Source organism: Petaurus breviceps, unplaced genomic scaffold (genome assembly GCF_028583685.1).
Source record: "Petaurus breviceps papuanus isolate PSGF00001 unplaced genomic scaffold, PetGlider_PUasm1.0 90574, whole genome shotgun sequence".
Classification (NCBI taxonomy): Eukaryota; Metazoa; Chordata; class Mammalia; order Diprotodontia; family Petauridae; genus Petaurus; species Petaurus breviceps.
Genome location: NW_027187277.1, coordinates 3737641 through 3743104, shown reverse-complemented (window position 1 = coordinate 3743104; position 5464 = coordinate 3737641).

The following is a 5464-nucleotide window of genomic DNA, read 5'->3' as shown; positions in this document are numbered from 1 at the left end:
CCAGACCCCTGCAACAACAGCACTGTCCTTCACCAGTGGACAGTATTCACTCTCTGTCTGCAGGACAGTCTCAGGGCTTCTTAGCCAAAAGCCAGGTTCCAGGACTTCTTCAACAACAGGACTGTCTTTCACCAGTGGACAAATCTGGCAAAACAACATCAAAACAGACAGACAAAGTACCAGCAAAACAGCCATGTCTCCTCAGTCCTTGGCAGCTCAGGGGGCAGGTCTCAAAAATCCAGGGCAATTCAAAGTGGCCCTCAGCAATGCTCTCCGTCTCTCTCTGCCTCCACGAGGTGCTGCTTCCAAAAAGTTCTTCTGCCTCTCTCTTGTCTCTCCAAATCTACGTCATCCACTCCTCCCAGTTCAGGACTCTCTTTTCACATCAACAAGTCCATCCCACAGGTGGGATTAACAAGCTCTGGGTTTTAACACAATCAATTTGAAAAACCAAGTCAATACAGGGGAATCTTTAAATGCCATTACTATCACAGGGGAAACAGCATCAGATGAATCTCATTTAGGGTCAAATGCATACACATACAAACAATATGGTGTAGAAACACATCAAGGGGAAGCTGGGGAGGCAACAAGAGGGAGGACAATAACAAACAAAATTCCTCCTCCTGGGAAGGAATAGGTATAATTAAAATAAACTTCTTAATGCTTAAAAGGGGATTAAAAAGTGGTGAGATATAACTAGAACTTAAGGAAACCATTCATAGGGGAATGGATAGACAAATAGTAGTTTATAAATTTTATAGAACATTGTTGTACCAAAAGAAATTATTTCAGAGGATCTTGGGTAGTATGAAATAATGTGGAGTGAAGAATAGAACCAGGAGGATAATTTATATAAGGACAACAATATTGCAAAGAAAACAATTTTGCAAAACTTAAGAACTCTGATCAAAGCAATGACTATGTTTCCAGAGGCCCAATGATGGCACATATTATCATCTCCTGACAGAGAAGACTCAAAGTACAGAAAGAGACACATATGTTTTTGGACATGACCAGTGTATATATTAATTTTGCTTGACTGTGCTTATTTGTTTCAATTTTTCCACTTTCTCTTGTTTTTTTTGGGGTGGTGGTGGTGGGGTGGGCAATTGGGGTTAAGTGACTTGCCCAAAGTCACATGGCTAGTAAGTGTGTGTCAAGTGTCTGAGGCCAGATTTGAACTCAGGTCCTCCTGACTCCAGGGCTGGTGCTCTATTCACTGCAACACCTAGCCACCTCTCCTTTCTCTTGTTTTTTGAAGAGAGGAGAGTTGGCAACGATTTTCCCAAAGAAAAGAGAGTCATTGAAAATTTTTTTTAATGTACAGAGAAAAACAGAGGAAAGTTCAGAGGGAAGCACGGACAAGTGCGACAGTTTTGAGAGTAACATGTGGGATTTATTATATACAATATGAGCTAGAGATTTGCAGTTTCATGTAAAATCCTCTTTTTGTGCTCTGTTGAGCATATGGAATTTTTTTTGTATTTTGAATTCAAAATAAAAAATAAAAATGAATTGATGCCTCAGGAGTTGCTGATCTGGAACTGAGAGTGCATACAAGATGGGCGATCCACCCAACTCTCAGTTTTTTTTTTCTTGGTGGCTTGTAGTATGGAAAACTTCTTAGAACTGTTGGGTTGGGGAGGGGAAGCTGGTTGCATTCCCCCATCTGGCATCCATGTTTCCATGAGTACATATCCTTTCTCTCTCTCTCTCTCTCTCTCTCTCTCTCTCTCTCTCTCTCTCTCTGTTTCTCTCTCTCTCTCTCTCAGTGTTTATTCTTTCCTGATCTTAGGCAAAAAAATATTCTTAGATGGAAATGCCTAGGCAAGTTGGTGAGTTCAGGAAATCCAGAGGTGCCATTAAAAGTATCACTGATCAATGGAGTTGGTTGCAGAATCCACTAGAGTGGTAGTGGTTGACAATAGTGGAAGAAGTATCCTGGCCAGGTAGAGGAGATGCTTGTCCAACTGCATGCATTATGACCAGTCTAGTGGAGATGCAGTGCCCTGCAAGGAGCCCATCCAACAAAGCAGTAGAATAACTTGATCATCATCAATACCCCAACCTACAGTGAATGAACTTCCTGAGGATTCTATGAAGGGAGAAAACTTTCAGAGACAGGACTGGAAGATACCCCTTGTCCACACATATTCTCTGTTTCACTGAAATTGTGCTTTAAGTTTGAGTTACTGTCCTCAGGATTTAGTATTGTGTATAAGGGGAGTATATGCCCCTGGTTTGATGAGAATGTTGTGTATCAAATATTCTTGCTATATACTTTCTCATTAAATTACCTTTAAATTAGCTAATGGAGTTAAACTGGCTGATTGATAATGGTGACAACACTGGTAGGAGCCCAGGAACTACAGCTTCAGAAGCCATGACCCCTCAGAGTAAACTGGAGAACTTTGAGTGGAAAAGTAGTCAGTTGCCTTTTGAGGTCCCCAATCTTAAAGTAGGACTTCATAGTTTGGGAAATAGTCTCAGAGGGGGTATTATGCTTGTACCTTTTACATGGTTTGGTCTTCCACCACCTGTTAAACCTGTTGTTGTAACTTTTTTCAGCTCTGTTTGAAATCTTAAGAAACTTAAGTATATAGTTATCTGACACAAGAATTTGGGTTACCTTTTGTTCCTAGCTCTGCCTTCTGTAGCCAAACAGAACAAGACTAATCTCTCTTTCACAGTACAGCCTTTCAAGAACTTTTCGACAGCTATCTTGTTTTCTTTGAGTCTTCTCTAAGCTGAACACCCCAAGTTTCTTCAGTCTGTCTGCATATTACACAGTTAAAGCCCTTTACCATCATATTTTCTTTCCTTTGGATACTATTGAATTATCTGTTGTTCTATTTAAATGTGGGATTATGTGCTAGATAAATGTTTCCTTAGTGTCATGTCCATTTCTTATTTATGGTTAATGATAACCTAATATCTCCTAAAAATTTTCACCATCTGACATAAGACAGGTGCTTGGCAATAGTTCATTTGTATAATTCAGTGAGAGAAGGAGTGTCAGAGAGAGCAAACATGATAGAATCATAGAATTTCCTAGGAGGCTAGACAAGAGGGCATCATGAAGCAGTGTGATGTTGGGAGAAGGGGGCAACAAGGTTTACAACTAGCTCTTTGTAGCCACTCTCATCATTAGAGTTGTTGCCTTTTGCAAAATAAAATCAGAAGACACAGGCCACATTGCATGAGCTTATTTTGTTCATTTTCAATAGGTGAGACTGTACTTTCTAAAGAGAATTCATTCTTCTCTATGGCAGACCATTTTTTTTTGAAAAGTTGCATCAACTTTCTTGATTCATTTACTTCTCAATTTTATGCCCCCAACTCCTGTTTCATTTGAAATTCTAGGACACAAACCTTGTCTTCCCAGGCTAGCAGACTGCATTAACTTAAGCGTCTCCACAATAGTCTCTTGTCTAAGAGCTATGTCAAAGATATTTATTTGTTTTTACTACCATAATTATCCTGGCTTCAGAGAGATGAGTGAGATTTTTCAGACACTATTACAGTTGGGAATATAAAACTGCCTTACAAATACACTAAAAGCACTTCTGGGTACCTGCAACATGGTAATATTAATCCTAGTTGGACACAAATGCTGCTTTTATGGCTGTGTACTATGTAAAACTATATTTTTAACTGTAAGAAAATACCAACATTCAGGGTCCCTTGACCTTATTTTGTTTCCATTTGGTTTAATTTTTCTACACAGTGAATTAGATATCTCATATCGCAGTTCTGTAGCAAAATCCACAAGCTGTGGCCTAGGCTATAATTTTAAGAATTTGTCAATTAAAAAGACTCTGTATTCCTAGGGGAATATTTTATCGAGCACAAATGTTCACTTAGTATAATCAAAACATAAAAATCCATAGTCATTTTTCAGTTCTGATATGATGGAAAAATAAGGATTCATAGGCTCATAGCATCTTTGGTACCTCAAAGGTAATCTAGTCTACCCTCCCAACTGGCATAGGCATCCTGTCTACAATCTTATCTCCTACTGTTTATCTAGCCTCTGCCTGAGTGCTATCTTGAAAAATTCAAAGAAGAATTTCTAAAATTGATGGTGTTTCTGAAGTGAGCAAGGTAATTGTTATCATTTTTCCACTTGGGAATGTATAAAAAGAAACCTACACTAATGGAATATGTCAAGTTCAAATATTTTGAAGACTAAAATAGATGAGAAATTCTAGCAGTTGCGTTTTCCTTTTTTTTTGGTCTCTCTCCTCAATCCCTCATATGCATTCCACCTTCCAGCCTTTAGAGTGGAGGACTTTGCCTCCTCCCACTTCACTAAGAACATTGAGGCCATATAACGGGAGCTCCTTTAACTTCTCTTTTCCATTTCTCAGGACTCTATTCTGTCCTCCTTCCCTTTGGTCACAGAAGTTTCTCTATTACTTACTAAGGCTAATCTTAAAAAAAAAAAAACAAACACACTAGTTTGTCTTCATTTTTTCAATGAATGAGCATTTATGTTTTTCTTTTGTTTTTTGCTTTTGGAGGGCAATTGGGGTTAAGTGATTTGTCCAAGGTCACATGCCTACTTTTTTGTGTTAAGTGCCTGAGGCTGGATTTGAACTCAGGTCCTCCTGACTTGAGGGCTGGCGCTCTATTCACCACCTAGCTGCTCCAAATAAATGAGGATTTAAAAATTAATCTTCCAATTGCTTGCTTCTTTGAGAAACTATATTTTTAAAAATCTGAAAAATAAAGCTCTTAATTCCTAGTTGTACAGTTCAGAAAAATGAATTCCTACATTAGTCTTGTTCTAAAATGTCTCTCTTGTTTCATCACCTCTCTGTCAGGAGTGGCAAGCTCCATCTTCATTCTTTTGGACTGGTGATTTATCATTGTATTAATCAGACTCCTAAAGTCTTTGAAAGTTATTTTTCTCTCTAATGTTGTTATCATTGTATAAGTTGCTCTCCTAGTTCTGCTCACTGTTCTTTGCATCATTTCACAGAGTTCTCAGTTCTCTCTGAAACTGTCCAATTCATAATTTCTTATGGCACAATAATATTCCACAGTCACTCATATATCTCCATTCATTTGTCTAGTTCTCAATAGGACACCCCCTTAGTTTCTATTTTTTGACTATCATGAAAATTGCTGCTAAAAATACCTTTGTATATATAGATTGTGTTCTTCTTTGATTTCTTTGGAGTTGTAGCCTTAGAAGTGGTATAGCTGGGTCAAAGAGAAGGCCTGGTTCAATAATATTCTGAGCATTATTCTGAATTACTTTCCAGAATGGGTGTACTGTTCACAGATCCACCAAGAATTATTTCTTTATTTCTCATTTCAGCTAATCCCACATGGACCCTCTTGTTCCCATTCTCTTCCACCTCATTCAAGACCTTGTTTCAGCAATGCCTCTCTAACAGTACCTCCAATCTTTCTCTTTTCTCCTAATTCTCACTTCTAACTCCTACCCATTTAC